Source organism: Callorhinus ursinus, unplaced genomic scaffold, assembly GCF_003265705.2.
Source record: "Callorhinus ursinus isolate GAN/ISIS: 27379988/994484 unplaced genomic scaffold, GSC_fseal_2.0 scaffold1, whole genome shotgun sequence".
In the NCBI taxonomy this organism is placed as follows: Eukaryota; Metazoa; Chordata; class Mammalia; order Carnivora; family Otariidae; genus Callorhinus; species Callorhinus ursinus.
In genome coordinates this window covers 56,325,340-56,345,613 of record NW_027397063.1, presented here as the reverse complement: position 1 = coordinate 56,345,613, position 20,274 = coordinate 56,325,340, and the positions used below count along the sequence as shown (strand labels likewise).

The 20,274-nt window shown below is 39.2% G+C and overlaps 1 long non-coding RNA gene across 1 annotated transcript in view; it reads right to left on the bottom strand.

Annotated features, from left to right (window-relative positions):
• LOC141373007 (uncharacterized) overlaps window positions 1–20,274 on the bottom strand; it is a 69,864-nt gene that overhangs the window by 28,330 nt on the left and 21,260 nt on the right. Inside the window, exons 2-3 of the long non-coding RNA XR_012378620.1 lie at window positions 4,451–4,594; window positions 3,409–3,546 (exon numbers count right to left, since the gene is read on the bottom strand). This is a non-coding gene — a long non-coding RNA (uncharacterized lncRNA). The remainder of the gene's footprint in view (window positions 1–3,408; window positions 3,547–4,450; window positions 4,595–20,274) is intronic.

Sequence of the window (20,274 nt, the reverse complement as noted above, 5' to 3'; positions counted from 1 at the left end):
AGGAAAACATGGGATAGGGTTGGAACTGAAAACTATTCCATCTGCAGCTCGATCTTATCACATGTTGACCTTGGTCTCTAGAAAGTTTGTATCATTTAGTTTCTTGTTTATCTTTCCCTTGGTGTGCAGGCTGTGACTCCTTGCGTCTCTTCTCCCAAGTCAGGTCCTAATAGAACCCTTTCTTCCTCAGTCTCCAACCACATTGGCTTTTCCTAACAGAATCTGAAGGGGGCCAACCGTCCCTAGTGTGGAAGCTGTCATTGACCCATGGAGTGACCAGTCAGAAATTGGTCCTGGACCAATGGGAACACATGTGTAACTATACACGTATATACATATATATAAATGTCTATTATACATAAATTTTATGATAACAGTTTAATAACATTTTCATATTTTTAATATTTCTTAATTTTGTGGTAACAGATTAATAATAATATTTGTTATTAAACTATTACCACAAAAATTACCCATAACCCCTTCATCTAAATGCAACTATTTTTATCTGTCATTTTTGTGTGCCTGAAAATGACAAACACATCTGAATATAACCCATGTTGTCCCAAGGTCACACCTGTCTGAAATAGAATAGTCAATAATGGTAAAAATGGCATTTCTCTGGCTCTGCTGTCACCTTCAATTTTGGGAAATCTGACCACTCTCAAATTCCACCCAACTATTTCTGGGAGTCCCTAACTAACCAGGAATGGAGATGAGGATGATCTCTTGTGTTTTCCCAAACAAGGTTTTTTTAGTTACAAAGTGATCTCTACCATCCCTCCACCCCTCCATGTTCTGGAAGCTTTGTGTTAACTTCCTACATGTCTCCACACCCAAACTGTAATTAAATCCCTAACATCTCCACCCCAGAGGGCCCTACTAGGCTCATTATAGATTTAGAGTCATCTCAAAGTTCCTCCCCTCCCCTTCATCCCTGCATGAGGCTCTCAATGTTCCCACAAGACTCCGGTTCTCTAACATGATCCATAAGTATCGGGCTAAAGGACAGGCTGAGTGAATGATGAGCTTCTGCACTTAGAATCATACAAGTGGACACACTCCTAGGCAGACCCTTGGTTGCGTCTAATCACCAGTCCTATAGAAGTAGCTCCCCATCCAGAAAGCCTATGAAGACTCAAGTGATGGACAGCGGTGCTAATGTGGGAGAGAATCATAAAATTGCTTCTTCTAATTGGTTATTTTAAAAATTATGATCTCCTGCTTTAATGATTAGTGGTAACAAAGGGTGACACCCCTCACAACCTGATATCTCCATTAAGAACTGGAAAGTCGGATTGTTTTTGCTATAGGAATTCAAATGATGGACTCAACCGGGCTAGGAAAACAGGCTTTTCATACAGAACATGAGAACTCATTATTAGAGAGAGGTAAAATTGATTATGGGTAAGAAAAACTGGTGAAAGTTTTTTTTTTTTGTGAGGAAGATGGTATAAACACAAGTACAGAGGCAAGAAAGTACAAAGCTTGCTCTGTGACCCATTTGGCTTTAACTATAGGTTCATGTGGGGAAACAGTAGTAGATGCAACTGGGGAAGGATAGATTTGGGGCTGCCACATTGAAGAGAAATCTTAATGCCAGCTCAGGAATCTGGATTTTTGTTGAAGGCATAGAGAAATACTGAAATACTTTATACGTGTAAATAACATGATGGAATTGGCATTTAAAGAAAATTGTTCTGGTGCTTGTATTCAGAAAATATAGGAGAGAAAATCTGAAGGAGATAAAGACAAATATATTTAATTGTACTTAAGTCTTTGGATTTCTTCAAGCCTTGCTTTAAATTGCTTGTTTAAATATAGTTATTGCTAATGCTAGTAAATGTATCATTGAGTACATATTATTCTTGGCAATCTAAAAAATTCTATATTTGGTAACAAAAAATATATGCATGAAGAAGCACTCTTTGTTATTCCACTAACAATGCTTATAGGAAGCTCAGCTGCTTAAAACATCAGACTATACCTAATTTTTTTTTCTTCAGCTAAGACAGCAGAAGAGATGATTTATTGTACACGTGTTACATCCAGCCACAAATGAAAACAGAATTAGTCCCAAAAGTCACAGGTCCAGGGCAAAGGACTAAAAGGGACTGTTTTGGTACGAACAAGGAAGGTCTCTTCAAAGGTGGTCGTTGCGATCAGATGGCGATGGTCTAGAGCCCTTGAATCAAGCTCTAGAAAGTAGGCATGCAGTCCAACAATTGGTACCAGCGTCCCTGGCCTCTGGCTTTCCTTATTTCTGCTCCTGTGGCTCCATGGGTGCACAAGCTAGCGGTTTACTTGGACCTCTGCCTCATCTTTCTTCTTTTACGCTTCAGCCTGCGCATTCGCTTCTTCCTCCACTTGGCTCTCATGGTGCAGAGGTTTCCAAGAAGATGGCGCTAAGGCTGAGAGACAGACTATATCTAATTTACCAGACTATTAGACTATATGTAATTTACTGTATCTAATTTACCTGTTGGTACATTAGAATAAATAGCTTCTAGTAACATTAAATTCATCAAAAAGATTGACAAAATGACAGGTATTCTGAATGGAACTTTTGGCGAGGAAACCATAAAATATGAGATGAATGTGTTTCAAATATGAAAGGTACATAAATTCAGATGGCTTCATAAAATTTTTTTCCTCAGATGTGTCAAATATGTGTGCATCCATTTTTCCTATTTAAAAAATTAGTGATCTTTATTAAAGCACTTACATTTATGTTAAACTTTTATTTTGGTTTGGTTTGGTTTGATTTGGTTAGGTATGCATTGGGCTCTTTTGTTTTACTTTATTACTTTTTCAAAAATTTTACAAAAGTAAAGGAATTTTTTTATTTTTATTTTGCCTACCTATGAGTCTTATACATTTTTTAAAAGATTTTATTTATTTATTTATTTGACAGAGAGAGACACAGCAAGAGAGGGAACACTAGCAGGGGGAGTGGGAGAGGGAGAAGAAGGCCTCCCACCGAGCAGGGAGCCCAATGCGGGGCCTAATCCAAGGACCTTGGGATCATGACCCAAGCCGAAGGCAGACACCCAACAACTGAGACACCCAGGCACCCCTTGCCTACCTATGAGTCTTGGCAGGAGCATGATTTGCCTTTCACTATAGAAGCTGTAAGTTAAGATCCTCACTTTCTAGCTCCTTCATCCTTGGGCATGGGAAAGTATCCTAAGCTTGGTCAAACAGGTGTGAACTCCCTGAACTTTGAAGCAGGGACTATCGTCAAAAAGAGTCAGGTATCCATTTTGGAGACAGGAGAAGGCAGAGAGCTTCCAGCAATTAAAACTGGACAGCACTGTGAGCTGTGGTGGCCGGGGGTTAAGGCAACAGCAGTGTCCTTACCAGAATGGTTCTGGTAAGGACAAGGTGTGGTTTGGGCTCCCTGGTAACTACCTTCCTTCCAAACTTGTCTTTACAGGTTGCCGAATGGTTTTGTGAGTTCCAAATATCTTCTCACTAGTTCCTCTTCCATCTAAATCAGCCTTGGTCAGCTTCAAGCTTGCAGGAACTTTGGCTGATATGACAAATTCACTGTTTAAATTAAAAAAGAAGAGAAAATATGGACAAGGCAAAAAATAAAATCATTCATAATTTCCTTTATGATAACAACTTTTAACATTGCTTCTATAACCATTCAGAATTTGTTTTATACATCTATATACATTAACACACACACACACACACGAGTTAGTTTGAGTGCTTTGGATGCAAGTAACAGAAAACTCAGCTCAAATCGTTTATAACCCAGCTGCTATTCTTGGCATCTGGACTTTAAACTTACCTAGGCCTCAGAGACTGAAGAATACAGACTGACCTCCTAGCCATCCTTAATGATCCTGGCTTGCCTATTATGAGTCTACCAATAGCATTTCATAGAGTCAAGGGGTCCTGGATTCCACTAACCACAGTGACCACCACCTGACTGAGTGTGGTATCAGCAGTTGCCCACAAAGCCCCAGGCTTTCTGGACCAACAGATATCCACCCTCTGGAGGATGAACTCTGTCATGGCAAACCCCCCCCCCCCCCGCCTCCCTTGAACCATGTCATCTGGTTCTATGACATCACTCTGGTTCTCCTCCCTGGTCTCTTTGCAACCCTTCCTGCTTAGATCTAAGAGTTTCCCTCAGATCTTGATTCCCATAGCTTGTCCTTTCTTGGGCCTGACATCTTCTACGATTGTCTTAAATTCTGTCCCTGGACCACCATTTTTTTAGCAGGGGGGGAGGGCAAAGGGAGAGAGAGAATCTTAAGCAGGCTCCATGCCCAGCACAGAGCACAACACGGGGCTCCATCTCACAACCCTGAGACCTTGACCTGAGCCAAAATCAAAGTCAGAAACTTAGCCAACTGAGCCACCCAAACTCCCCAGGACCACATTTAAATTCCACCCTTTTCTCACAGAATTTCCACTTTTAATTGTGCCATTGCCTTACCTCAGCCAGCTCCTGATTTGCGATTTGGTGTTTTGGGTCCTACTGCCGATCCAGCTCAGGATCTGTGGTCCCTCAACCTGGTGCCAAGAATTGGGTCAAGGTACCATCTCTCCTTACCAATGAATACCCTATAATTCTGGCAAGCTTGGAAAAGGAAGGTAGCAGAAAAAGAAATCATCAAAATCTGGGTATTATATCAACAGAGACAATCTGGGAAAATTATGAGCCAATTTTAGTTTTGCTCTTTGCAGTTGTCTATACCAAAAATTTATATTTTTTAAGTGTAATAACTATGACCATATGTAATCCATTAACAACTAAATACGGTTTATCTATATTAGCATGAGTTTTAAAAAATATCCCCAACTGACCATTTCCCCCCCCTTTTACAGGGTGGCATGAACTGTTCCAATTCATAAAGGAAGGATAGAAAGAAAGATTGAAAGGCCAAACCTCTATCAGTTGTTGGGTGCTGCTAATTGCAGAAAGGGACTCTTTGCTTTAGCTTTTAGGCAGCTTTAATGAGCTTAAGTAAGCACCAACATCTCTCCTACCCCCAGGCTGAGGGTCCTTGAGTTTGGGTTGGGGAGCCAAAGGGAGAGAAGAAGGGAGGAGGATAAGCAATATCTAGTGTCTGTATAAGCCTCCATTTCACCCCAAATCTTCAGAGGATTCTACTGCATACTCAAATGTCTCATGTGAGATTTGGGGAGGTGGGGGAGAGAAGGAAGATATCACAAAAGAGAGAGAGAGAGACAGAACTGAGCTCCACATTGGGTTGGACAGAACACAGGGAAAGGAGAGCTGCCAAAGGTGAGATGAAATTGAGACACTGGAAATCAGACTGCAGCCAGGTGACTATGACAATATGAGCTTCCTGCCCCTGGTACCGCAGGATGGCAGAGGGCAGAGCTGCTTCCATAGAATGTAGGCAGGAAGCAGGGTGTGGGGTCAGATAGTTCTTAAATCTAGAAGGACAGTCATCTTTGCTGGCATCTGGGTTTAGGTATTGAATATTTTCACCTCCTACAATCTCCTTTTTCAGGAGCTTGTCATCATCTGTATCTGTATTGTGCTGCCATATAGGGAGTCACCTGCCCAACAGAGAAAAGCATAATTAACAAACTCTTCATGTAGAACTGACTTCTACAGCACTTTTCATTGGTCATCAGGGCCCCACTGACACTAAAGTCAAACAATTTTGCCTAAGAAATTGTGTATTTCAGTTACTGTACAAGTACCTTAACCCTGCCTGTGACAGCCAAAGAGACAGAAAGTAGGGGAATGCGCGCATCTGACCGCTCAGGAGTGACACAAGAGAGAGCTGTGAGGAAGCGCGTCCCATGTAATACATGAATAAATGATTGGGTGAGTGAGTGAATAAGCCCACCCTTCAGGAAACCCTTTCCAGGAATAGAACATGTTTCTTTTTTTTCCTAATTGAGAAAAATCTGCTTGTCTGATCTGATCTGCTCAAGTCCTGGTCATATCAATTTGCATTTAAAGTATTTACGCAATATGATCTCCCCACAGGTCCTGAGTCAAATGTCAAGGAGAGGAATTGTGCTCTCTGCTGGATTGAATGTAGGAGTTAAGGAGTCTTTCTCCTTGATTATTTCCTACGAGTCCCTGCATGACCTAGTACTCTCAGCTATAGGCATGGATGCTCCTAATCTACAGGCTTAGAGTCACTCTGTTCTTGAGCTGATCTTGACCAAGACAGGAGAATAGCCCCATCAACTAGAGGGGCCTAAACACAGTCTTGTCATTTGTTGTGAGTCTCAGGTGGGCATCAGCAACCCAAGTGTCCACTCTGCTACTGCCTACTCCAGCATACCACGTGTACCCATCTGTACTTGACCTCGTCCTGCTTGCCCAGAGTTCTGTCCTGAATTTAGTCCATTTCGCCAGAGCGCCAACTCTATTTAGATCCTAGCAGCACTTTTCCATTTTTCCCCTGTACCTCCAAACTCAGGCTGGGCAGGGATTTGAATAAACAGAACTTTGAAAGTTATGATTCTGTCCCTTCCTGACTTTAAGTACTAGCAATACCTGGAAACAGTTCCATCCTACAGCGTGAACTCCCTTAAGTATCAACATGGAAATGAGCCAACAGTCTTAAAATGATACCCCTGTTTATCAAGGGAGATTGGGTCTGAGTGGGGCTAATATCAATCTGGCGGACAAGGCATGGTGACGGACAGTGACATTCAAAGTCAGGCAGTTGCCATCTGTAACAGCAGCTTAGTCCGAGACCATCTGTTCATTTTTGGCAGGTAGGGTGGCTGGGTCTCAACTCTTGGGAAAAGTAAGCTAGACCTTACTTAATTGGGCAGGGGTTCAAGGGAGGTCTCAGTTCTGATAGGCTACCGGCTTGCCAAACAGGGAAACTCAAACAGGTGCCTGCTTCCATAGGCTAGCTCAGCACAGGGTAGGGGAGAAGGACAGAGCTGCTCATACGGCGGGTCTCAATGAACTCATGACTTAAAATCAATTTAAAAGGTCTCTATAAGCATTTTTCTAATGAAATTAATAGAACAGAACAGAAGGCATCAAAGTATACTGAATGTAGTAAGGAAAATATTCTTCACGAAAACTTTTGCTTCAGTTACATAGCTTGTTATATGCACTATGTCTGAGATATGTGAGAAACAAGGAGAACTGGGGGAATAGAGAGGGAGATTTATTTTCATTTTCAGTTTGAAGTTTTTACCACATGAGGAACATAAAAATGTAAGCAATAGAAAAATATTTGCAATAAATATAATGGACAAAAGCTCAATATTCAACTCCTACAAGAAAACCACACTTGTATAAATATATATTATTTATTACAGCAGGGTTTGTGATAGCAACAAATTGGAAATGATTCAAATGTCTATTAATGAAAAGCTAAAAAAAACTATGGTTTATGCTACTTTGGACAATTATACAGTCATATGTATGGTACTTACACGAAAAGATACCTAAGATGTATCATCCAATGAGAACATAAGTTCCACAATGATACATAATGATATTAATGTCATTCGTGTAAATGACAATTCATCTACTCAACAAATATTTGTTGAGCACCTACTCAGTGCTGGACACTATTTTAAATATTGGGGATCTAGTGAAGAATAAAATAGACAAAACTCCTAACTCTGTGGGTTTTAAGCTCTAATGGTGGAGACTGAAAATAAAATAAGTTTTCTAGTACAGAAGTGAAATGTACGAAGGATAAAAATAAATCAGGGAAGAACAGAGTCCTGGGGATGAAGTTTGCAATTTTAAGTAGGGTGATAGGGAAGACCTGCCACAGAAGGTGGCATTTGAGCAGACTTGAGAGAGGAGAGGGAACACGCCATGTGGATCCTGGGAGAAGAGCTTTCCAGGCAGAGAGAACAACACATCAGTGTCTCTGAGGATGGAGCATGCCAGTGTGTCTTGAGCAGGATAAGCATTGCTTTTATAAATTAAAAACATAGATCTACACATCAGTAATAAATACTTACACTGCATGGGCAAGGAGACTATGACAGCGACTAAATAGTTCACATGAGAAAAAATATAACCTCAAACCAACGTTTCAGACTATTTGTGTAGCTTACCTCCTCTGATGCAAAAATCAAACATTCAGGTTAGAAGAATTTCCCATGTTCCCTTCTCACATGCCTATTATCCATAATGGAATTGCCTGTATCACCAATAGTCTGTGAGCTTTGTGAGCTAGAAACTGTTTCTGTATCTGGGGTGTTTACAGGTTTCTTTCTGGAGCCTAACACTGTTCCTGGCATTCATGGACACTTACGATGGTCTGCTGTTAAATGGTGCTTATCAAATACCAGCAACAGTGGTATTATTTATTTATTATTTATTTTAGAAGATTTTATTCATTTATTTGTCAGAGAGAGAGAGAGCACAGCAGGGGAAGCTGCAGGCAGAGGGAGAAACAGGGTTCCCGCTGAGCAAGGAGCCCAACGCGGGGCTCTATCCCAGAACTCTGGGATCATGACTTGAGCCAAAGGCAGACGCCCAACTGACTGAGCCACCCAGGTGTCCCAGGATCCAATTTATTTAATCTTCACAAAATGGTTTTGTTGCCATTTTTAAAAACTTTCATTTATTTATTTGACAGAGAGAGTGACAGAGCACAAGCCAGGGGAGTGGCAGAGGAAGAAGGAGAAGCAGGCTCTCCACTGAGCAGAAAGCCTAATATGGGGCTCAATCCCAGGACCCCAGGATCATGACCTGAGCCAAAGGCAGGCGCTTAACCAACTGAGCCACCCAGGTGCCCCTCATTGTTGCCATTTTTAACATAAAGTACTGAGGCACAAAGAAAGTAAGTAACTTAGTGAAAGTCGTATGTCAGAGCAAGAATTTGAGCCCAGGCAGGTCTGGTGCCAGAGTCAACTTAAACCATTATAATAAACAAACAAAACAAATAAAACCATTTTTATAAATACGTTCAATAAATTCTTTAGGTATGAAATAAAACAATACTTACTAGATTAAAATGAAAGGAATAAGAGCCCTTACTGGAGGGGCTTATGGGAAGGCAGGCATACTGGTCCATTCTGCAGAACACAATGACTTAGAATCTTTCTGTATGGCAATCTCTACAGGCAAAAGTATTAAAACTGTTTATGCCTTTCATGTACAACTGCTTTTTTTAGTAATGCATAAGGAAATGATTTTAAAAAGTTTGTGAATAATGATATTAAATCTGTACCATTTATAATAGGGAAAAACTGGGCATAACCCAAATGCCCTGTCTCAAGGACGTTTTGCAAAATATAAGGTAAAACAACGTAAACACAGAACTATTAAAATAATAACTTCATGATCTATTTGTGTATCCAAATGTGCATCTGCAATAAAGCTAAGTGGAAAAAGAACCAAGCTATTGTGTACATAGGCATTGAAACTATATATTAAACTTTGGCAAAGATAATTAACAATCAAGATTTATGTAAATAGATCAACTTTGTGTTTTTTTTTCCATAAAATTTTTTAATGTGTAATAACAGGAGAGTGAGGTATATCATCCCTTAATAAGACTGAATTCATGAGGCAAGGTCTATAAAGGCCATTTTTTTCTAAGAACTAATTTTGGAGTGTGGGTAGCTGCTGCCAATATGTGCACATCTGAGCCTGGGGTTAGGATAGTAGAGTGGTTCTTTCAACTCTGCTTCTAGGTATAGAGAACTTAACTCAGTCTTTCTAAATCAGAATTTCTGAGAAGGAACCCAAGCATCTGTGTTTTGAGAGAAAACTCTAAAGAAATTTTGATGAATGGCAATGTTTGAGAATAATCGCAATGATACTTCAACAAATATGTATATATTCTTAGAACCAATCAGTTTGCCTGTTTTTCCATAGTCCCTTTAATAAAGTATTCTAACCTATTTGAGCTAATTTGATAGGTATGAAGTATTATTTCCCAGCTGATCCATTTTATTGAGCACATTCATTAAAAGGCATCATTAAGGTGCACACTTTTTTAAAAAGCGGAAAAATGCTAGCAACAGACTAGAAAGGATCTAAATATCCATCATTTTCAGACTGGTCAATAAATAATTGTATTTCCACACAATGGAAACCATGCTGCTGTTTAAAAAAAATGGAGCAGAACTCTATGTACAAATAGGACATTTCTCAGAGATACATTGTGAAAAGATAAATGCGAAGTAGAGAACAGTGTGTCCACTGTGTTGCAGTTATGCCCCCACCCCACCCCCCACCACCCCCATTTTATATATTCACAGATTATCTCTGGGAGGAGACATCAGAAACTGGTGACGATAGTTGCCTCTGGGTACCAGACTTGATTAAGGTTACAGTGATTAGGTAAAAGGGGAGATTGACTTTTAATTATGTACCTTTGCCTGTATTAATTCTTAAAGAAGAAAATACGAACAAGGAGGTACAAATGGAATCCCAATCTACCTAAATTTCATCCATTATTAATTATTACCAAATTATCTGGGATATCAACCCAGATTTAAGTTTGACACTCACTACAAATCTTTTGCAGGCCTCATTTACTTTACTGGCTTGGTTTCCAGGGCTGTTAGGTTGGTCTTTCCTCCGGTGTTCAGAGCTTAATTGGTTGTTTGTCCTATTTTCTCTATGGGAATGTATCTATTCCTGTATCTTGAAGCATTCTCATTTCAGCTACCTGGGGCTTCCTGGTGGTGTAATCAGGAAGAGGAGAGGCCTTTGTTCTTTTCCCACTGACCTAAAGAGGTCAGAGAGACACCCACCAAAGCAAATAAACAAACACCCACCCAGTATCATCAGAACACCAGAATTTCTTCCAGCAACTTCATGAATCCTAGCAGGTACAACACTTTGTGCAATGGAACTTCTTTACTGAGCAGTGGAACATTGAGAATTTACAATGAGTTAGCTGCTAAAGACTCCCTGAAAATAATTTCAAGAGGGCATTTTAAACACAGTTTGCCCAATGTATGGTGATTAACATAACATAATAAAATAAAAAAATAAAGAAAAAAATAAACACAGTTTGAACATATTTCTGTAAAAAAGAGTGGTATATCCAAATGCATAGATTATACAACACCAAGATGCACCCTAATGTAAAACTATGGACTTTGGGTGAGTATGATGTGTCGGTGTAGGCTCATCAATTATAACAAATGTAGCACTCTGCTGGGGGATGTTGATAATGGGGAAGGGGGGGCCTATACATGTGTGGAGGTAGGGAGTATATGGAAATTTTCTAAATCTTCCTCTCAATTTTACTGCGAACCTAAACTGCTCTATAAAAAATAACATCTTTTAAAAGAAAGATGGAATCTAGTTAATAAGTTGAAGAACAAAGCTACAGAAATTTTTGCCTTTAATAAACTATAGAGAAACTCGGAAAAAATTGTGGTATATTGGATTGCCTATACATAACATTGTACGTAAGTACATAATGTACATAAGCATTGAAATACATAGTTTGTTTATAATTTTCCTTCTTTGAGACAACATCACACGGCCTCAGATTATCACAGGATCATCACAACCCATAAGGAAACAGCAGAAACTGCAGAAGTCAACTGGTTTCTTTTCCCATGTAGGATGAAAACTACTACTACACTATTTATAGCATGTGGTTCTCTGGAACTTCAAGAAAGGTATTTTCTCCATTTCAACCATTTCCATTTCTTAATGGTTCTCATGTTAGAAAGTATATTTTTGTTTTTGTTTTTATTCTGTTTTTTTTTTAATGTCAAGTCATGTTTTGTCTTCTGCAGTTTCTATCCTCAGATTCTTATTTGCCTTCCACCTAGGGAAAAAAATTGGTATGATCCTTACATGAAATAGTATATTCAAAATGGATAACTAAAGAGAATCAGATAAAAGAACTATTTACAAAGATCAGGAACAAGACAAGGATGTCTGTTCTGGAGTTTCTACCCAGTGCAATAAAACAAGAAAAAGAAATAAAAGGCTTCTGGATTGGAAAGGTAGAAATAGAAATCTTATTTCTTATAGTGAGGGTGTGCCAATGATGAATTCTTCCAACTCCAGCTTTTGTACGTCTGAAAAATTCTTTATTCCACCTTTGTTTTTGTGGTCAAGTTTTTATTTAAATTCAAGTTAGTTAACATACAGTGTAATATTTGTTTCAGACGTAGAATTTAGTGATTCATCACTTACATACAACACCCAGTGCTCATCACAATAGGTGCCCTCCTTAACCTATCACCCATTTAACCCATCCTCCCTCTGCCCACCCTCCGCCCCGCTCCATCCACTTCCCCTCCAGCGATCCTCAGTTTGTTCTCTATAGTTAAGTCTGTTTCCTGGTTTGCCTCTCTCTCTTTTTCCCCCACATGTTCATTTGTTTTGTTTCTTAAATTCCACATATGAGTGAAATCATATGGTATTTTTTCTTTTTCTGACTGACTTATTTCACTTAGCATAATACCCTCTAGTTCCATCCATGTCATTACAAATGGCAAGATTTCATACTTTCTGATGGCTGAGTAATATTCTATTGTACATATATACCACATGTTTATTCATTCATCAGTCGATGGACATTTGGGCTCTTTCCATAATTTGGCTATTGTTGATAATGCTGCTATAAACATCAGGGTGCATGTACCCCTTCAAATCAGTACTTTTGTATCCTTTGGGTAAATACCTAGTAGTGCAATTGCTGGATCATAGGGTTGTTCTATTTTTAACTTTTTGAGGACACTCCATACTGTTTTCCAGAGTGACTGCACCAGTTTGCATTCCCACCAAGAGTGTAAGTCCACCTTTGTTTTTGGAAGATATTTTCCCTGATAGAGAATTCTAGGTTGACAGTTATTTTTTTCCCTTTCAGTACCTTAAAGATGTTGTTACACTTTCTTTTCACTTGTATTGTTTCCAACAAGAAATTTGGAATTCTTATCTTTGTTTCTATATAACATGTCTGATGTCTTTTTTCTCTTAATCACTGGTTTTGAACAATTTATTATGAGTTTTTATGTGTCTTGTGCTTAGGATTTGCCATGCTTTTTGGACCAATGGGTTTATAGTTTTCATCAAATTTGGAGCAATTTTGGCCATTATTTCTTCAAATATTTTTCTGTTCATCCCACTTCTCTCCTTCAGGAAGTCCAATTACTGTTAAATTGTCCACAGCCCACTGATGCTCCATCATATTTTTTCAGTTCTCTTTTCTCTCTTTGTTTAGTTTTGGGCAGTTGCTATTGCTATGTCTTCAAATTCACTAATCTTTTCTTTGGCAACATCTAATCAGCTTTTAATCACATCCATTGTATTTTTCATCTCACACATTATACTTTCAATCTTTACAATTTTGATTTGGGGGTGCCTGGGTGGCTCAGTTTGTTAAGCATCTGCCTTCAGCTCAAGTCATGATCCCAGGGTCCTGGGATAGAGCCCCACATGGGGCTCCCTGCTCAGCGGGGAGTCTGCTTCTCCCTCTCTCTGCCTCTCCCCCCATTTGTGCTTGCTCACTCTCTCAAATAAGTAAATAAAATCTTTAAAAAAATAAAAAAAGTTTGATTTGATCTTTTTTAATATATAACTTCCATATCTCTACTTAAATTTTTGAACCTATGGAATGTCTTTTTAATATTTCTATCCAATAATTATAAAATCTATGTCAGTTCTGGGTTAGTTTTGATTTATATATCTTTTGATAAATACAGGGGGTTATTTAGGGGTTAAGATATCCTGCCTTTTTGCATGCCTGGTAATTTGTATTGGATTCCAGAAATTGAGACTTATAATGATATGAGAACACACCACACACACACACACACACAGACACACACACACACACACAACCGCTATACAAATTCTCCATGCAATGGAAAACATTCTTTAATTATTAGTCTTTATCAACCCATTCTCTAGGATACTAGAATATTCTATAATCTAATGCTCTTTTGTGTCTTATGTATGTTGTTTTAAAATAACACACTATTATTGGTGGTTTCTTTTTGCCAAAGTGTTGGAAGAACTGAGTTATGGTTGATGAAATCCAGTGCCTTTTTTTTAAAATCAGTAAAGGGTAGTGGGTGGTAAAAGATGCCAGAAGATTCTCTTCTGTTCTCTGTTGATTGATGAATGACCTGGGTAGGACCCACCATTTATCCTTTAGTAAGATCTGCCTGTTTTTTATTGATTCTTGAAATGATTTCACATAATTTTCTTGAAGTATTTACTTGCTTATAGTAGCAGGTTGACAAATTGATGATTGTTTCATTCTTCTGTATGGTCACCTGAAATTAGTGTATAGTTTAAAGGACAATTTCTAATGGATTTAACCTTTCAGCTCTTCAGTTTTCTTATGGGTAAAGAGAATAAGTAATAAATGTTATTTATGTATAATATATAGTATATAAATAGTATAATACTTGATAAATAATAATAATCAGATTGCAAAAAATGGTGTGAGGATTAAATGAGATAGGATGTGAGAATCTGCCTAGAAAAATGCCTGGTATATAGAAGATCCACCATGAATGCAAGTTCCTCTATTTTTTTTTTTTTTTTGGTGTATGCTATGAAACTTTGTCAATATTTTCCTATTTGTGGCATTTTTGCTCTGAATTCTGCTCTAACTCAATCCAATTCTGAAGAAATTTTAGACTGTATGAGAAATCTGCTTGAGAAATCTCATACACTTCTGTCTGGTATATCTCTTTTGGTGTCACTCTTAGCTTTGGACATGATGTCTGGGGAGCTGACCAGACATTAGCATACAGCAGTGGTTCTCAAAGTGAGGTCCCCAAACCGACAGCATCAGCAACACCTGGCAGTGTTAAAAATGCAAATTTTCTGGCCTCCTTCCCAAAATACTAGATCTGAAACTCTAGAGGTGGGACCCAGTAATCTGTGTTTTAACAAGCCCTCTAGGTGATTCTGATGCATGCTGAAAGTTCAGAATTATTGTTGGAGCAACAGATGAAGGAAGGTGCCAATAGTTTCCTGATGGCTGGAGCAACTTCAACAGCTTTACAGGAAATAGAAAGTTCAAAAGAAAATGGGCAAGTCTGTGTGTATGGAATTGGGTGGGAGGGGAAGCACTGGGGCTGAAAAGGGTAAAGTGTAAAGTTACAGGGCTGGGAGCAAAAGACATACCCCTAAAGGCCAAAGGAGAGGACGTAGGGTTAAAGGAAGAAGACCTAGAGCCCTGGGGATATGTTGCGTGTGTGTGTGTGTGTGTGTGTGTGTGTGTGTGTGTGTGTGTGTTTATCTTTTTGAAAATCAGAAAAAGGAAAAATCTCCCTCAATAAGGGAACAATTCTGAAATGGCTGTGGACCTCTCCAGGGTAGTCTAGGCATACCCCTTAAAAGAATTTTGAAAAATTATGTTCTTTCTAATTCATTTTTAAGTTGACATTTAAATTTTTTCATAAAAATAGAAGTCAAAAAATATAATTCCTAGCATATTATAAATAAGCCCATCTCATCACTCTTTTAAGTTTTGCCAATAATATCATTTAGATATGAGGGTACCTTGCTACCCACCTCATCCATTTTAAAAGTTTCTAACAAGCTCTTTTTTGACAGTTGAATATTTTATATGGTCTTTTTCTCCTTGAACTTGTATTCCCATTCCACTTCCTCCACAGATTTTAATTTAATGTGACATATTTCTATATTCGGAAGTCTTTTATCGACCACCCTATCATTCTCCAACAAAAATATATATGTGTGTGAACTAAAGTTTAAAAAATTTCTTGTGACCATAAAGGTCTAAGTGTTGAAAAGTTTCTTTTACACTGAGCACTGAAACAATTATTGGAATCAATCAATTGAGCAAAGAGACTACATTATCACAAATTTTAATAATCGTCCTAAACCTAACAGTAACATTTCATTGGAACTGCACCTCTAAATGAGATTGAGTTGCAGTTTATAGAGTCCTGACCAAAGGAATTGCCACAAAGTCCCTTTTTGCTTTATTTTGGTTTTTTGTTTAGGAGATTCAACACCTTGGGGCGATGTGCAACTTCAGTTTGAAATGTCTTCTACAAAGTAGAAAAATCATTGTGAAATATGAGGAGGAAAATGAGACTCTCAACTGCAGGCGCATAATCAGAGCAATTTTAGGGAACAATTCATATGGAACTTGAGGACCTGGAAGTCAGCTCTCTAGAAACTGTCCCTGCCTTTGTATCCCTCGGAAAATCTTCCCATACCTCCAGGGATACCTCAGTTTGAAGACCCCTATATATGAAAAGGGTGCTGGCCTGGAAGTTAGAAGACCTGGGTTTGCTTAAGTTTTGTTTCTGTCACATTGGCTACAGAAACTTGCACAACGGGGAGGGAATCAACATTTTATGGGCTTCTACCATGTGCCAGGTACTGACTAGATGTTCCACATGTTATTCAGTCACACAGCAACTGTCTGAAGCAGGTGTGATGATCATTAGCCCCATCTTCAGATGGGAAAACTGAGGCTCAGAAAGTGAAGAGCCTAGTCTAATGTCATAAAATTAGGTAATAATGAATCCAGGATTCCATCCTAGCTCTGACTCTAAAGACCATACTACAGTCATGCTGTAACAATCTGCACCTGAACAAGTCATGTCCCCACTGTGGGCCTCAGTTTATTCACCTATGAAATAGAGGAAAATGAACAAGGAGAACTATAAAGCCATTTCCAGAGTTGACATCCCGCCAGTCTATGTGCAGTGGAGACCAGGGCTGAGGGGAAACAATCTTCCCAGAGGTTCACACCCCATGGCATTGGAAGACATGTAATTCCAACAGAATCTGCATTGGGTTAAAGTCCAAAGAGCTTGACCTGCCATCCAGCCTGAGCAGAATTAGATGAGAACTGAACTCAAAGAAAATTATTAGACATCTAATAACTGGACACTTAAGAGGGAACCAAGAAAATACATGTAACCCCATTTTTAAAAAGATTTTATTTATTTATTTAACAGAGAGAGAGCACAAGTAGGCAGAGCAGCAGGCCGAGGGAGAAGCAGGCTCCCCGCTGAGCAGGGAGCCCGATGTGGGGCTTGATCCTAGGACCCTGAGATCATGACCTGAGCCGAAGACAGACACTTAGCCGACTGAGCCACCCAGGCGTCCCTACATGTAACCCCATTCAAATTCATTTAAATCTATCCATAAAAATCTATTTCCATTTTTCTTTTTATTTTCTTTTATTTTTTTAAAGATTTTATTTATTTATTTATTTGAGAGAGAGAGAATGAAAGAGAGAGAGCCCATGAGAAGGGGGAGGGTCAGAGGGAGAAGCAGACTCCCTGCTGAGCAGGGAGCCCAATGTGGGACACGATCCAGGGACTCCAGGATCATGACCTGAGCCGAAGGCAGTCGCTTAACCAACTCAGCCACCCAGGCACCCTCCATTTTTCTTTTTAATATAATGAGATCTGCTGAATACCTGATACAGTCAGAAGGCCTATAAAGTACCTAATTCTGAAGCCAGTTGGAAATTACAGTGAAATGGTAGTTCACCTCATATTATATCCAAGATTATATGGATCATATGAATCTTATATGGATTTATTTCTTTTTATTTTACACATATAACAGCTTCTCAAAATAGTCTAGATTTACTGCTTTGACTTCATTGTTACAATTAATTCAACTTATTTCTTAGCAACTTGCACCCAGGCTCCAACTTCACTGGAATTATTCTCCTCAAGGTTATGAGACTACCTCTTCATTGACAAATTCAGTCACATCTTAAGAATTTTTGTTCTCCGGGAGCCTTCTGCTCTTTTTGATGTGACTGATGTTATCTGCTCTCTGCAATCATGTGCAGATTTGGCTGACCCAACATTAAATTCATCAAGTTTTCCTCATACCCTCTGAGCACAGCTCTCTCTCTTTCTGGGAGATTCTTCCTCCAAATACCCATTATAGGAGGCCAGTGTTAAAGGTTTTGTTCTTAGCCATGTCTGTTTTTCAGTCCAGGTGATCTTCAACATTCTCACTGTCTGAGAAAGCTGCAAGTATCTTCACTGGTTAATCACAAATCCATGTTTCAGCATTGTGTTCCAAATCCATAGTACTAATAAAAGTTGTCCAACTGCTTCTAGACACCCTCAAATTCAACATGTCCCAAACCAAATGCTTCATTATCAGCTTAAAGTGTATCCCTGGATTTCCTAACTCTGTTAATGGGACCACCATTCTTTCCATCATCTAGGCCGAAATCTTGCTACCTTTGATTTTTTTCAGTATGTGCTTATATTGGAACTAGGAAAAATACATATAAAAGACTAAAAAGACTATGTGGTATGCTTGCTTCAGAAGCCTTGAGGTAGGGAGAAGCTGGGAATTGATTCCTAATTCACAAGCAGTCTGGAGGGAGAGGCATCCATTGAGACAGTGAGCTATCAGTCACTAAATCCATGAGTTGCAAGTTCTGTTGATGATGCCTTGAGTGTGTTTCTCGTTTTGTTTCTTCCTTTCTGGCCACACTGTGCTAGTTCAGTACCTTGTGTCTTTTGTCCTGGATTATTTTAATCGCCCCCCAAAATGTGAGGTCTTGGGCTTGGTTTTCAAACTCTATCTGTACAAGTTAAGACAGGAGAGATGTTCCAAGCAGTAGAACAAAGCAGGGGGTAGAGGGACTGGGAAGGAAGGCGCTTATCTGACAGTTAGAGACACAGGAGGCAACAAAGGAAAGTAGGCCTCAACAAAGTGCCATCTTGGGTCACACTGTGAGACCCAGGACAAGAGAGATGATCAGACCTCTCTAGTTGAAGGATGCCACGAAGTTGGAATACTGCCTTCTGTTATTGCAGAAGAACATTAAAAGAGATAGAGACAAAAGGGAATTTGAGAGAGTAATCAGGATAGTGAAGGATCCCAAAGTTATATCTCATGAAGAACTGTTAACCAACTGGAGATATGTAACTTGGAGAAAACGCAAGGGGGATTTTACAGATATCTCTGCATATGTAAGACTATTGTGTGGAAATCACTTAAGAATTTTATAGATGTATAAAAAAAAGAATTTTATAGATGGAGTTATCCTGAGATGGAATGCATTCATTTCAGTGAATATTTATTGTATGCCCCCTCTGTGCTAGGCACTGAGGATACCTGACAGGCAAGATAGTCCTTACCCTTGTGGAACTTGAGTTCTAGTCTGATAGAGACAATAATTGAATAAACAAATAAATGAGTAATATAATTTCAGAAAGTGATGAGATTATCTACCCTGGAAGATAATAGCATATCTGTTGCTAGGAAAATGTTAGCCTCACCTTGATGATCACTTGGCAGGAAGGTTTTAGAAGAGATTTAGGTATAGGATGGGTTATTGGCTTAGATGACCTTAAGGGACTCTTCAACCCCACGATTTTATGACTCTGCCATTCTACTATCATCTACAAAATTAGGACTTCCTTGCAAATATCCTAAGGTTTAGAAACCCCAAACTCCTTGCTATTCCAGGAACAAGCCCTGCACTGAGGTTAGTGAGTCAACAGTGACTCAGTGTGAGTATTTACCCATGTGGTTCCTGTGCCTGGAATGTCTTTCTCTCACTTCTCCGCCTCTCAAAATCCTCCTTGTTCATCAAGGCTCAGCTCAAAGATAAATTTGGAAATCAAGCTTTCTGGAAAGCACTGAACTATGTTGTTCCCTCTCTGGGCCCAGTGGCATTTAGCTTGTAGCACTATTAAAGCACTTACTGTATTTTACTCATACTGGCATTCACTATTTCTCAGTCGGCTTCCTTACTAGCTTTTGATTTTCTTGAGGGCAGGGACCATACCTTCCTTCTTCTATAATGCTTCAAGGTGCAAATCTCTTAGTCTTGCTTTGCACCCAGCAGATATTCAACAAGTAAATGAATATGGCACCAGGTAATACCTGTACTCATTATTATCAGGAGGGAATTAGATATGCCCACCGCTTGAAGTAGGAAAAAGAATAACCTATTGGTTTAACTAGGAACCCTCTCCCCCAGTCTCTGCTCTATCCCTCTCTACTCACTAGCTATGTGACCCTGGGCATGTTGCCTAGCATCTTCATGCCTCAGTTTCTTCATCTAGACAATAGCAATAATAATAGTATCTACTTCCAGGGCACCTGGGTGGCTGTCGTTAAGCATCTGCCTTCGGCTCAGGTCATGATCCCAGGGTCCTGGGATCGAGCCCCGCATTGGGCCCCCTGCTCTGTGGGAAGCCTGCTTCTCCCTCTCACACTCCCCCTGCTTATGTTCCCTCTCTCACTGTGTCTCTCTCTGTCAAATAAATAAATCTTAAAAAAATATAATAGTATCTACTTCCTAATATTGTTGCAAAGATTAAGTACAAAACAATCTATGTCAAGCACCTAGGTCAGTATCTACCATATAGTTA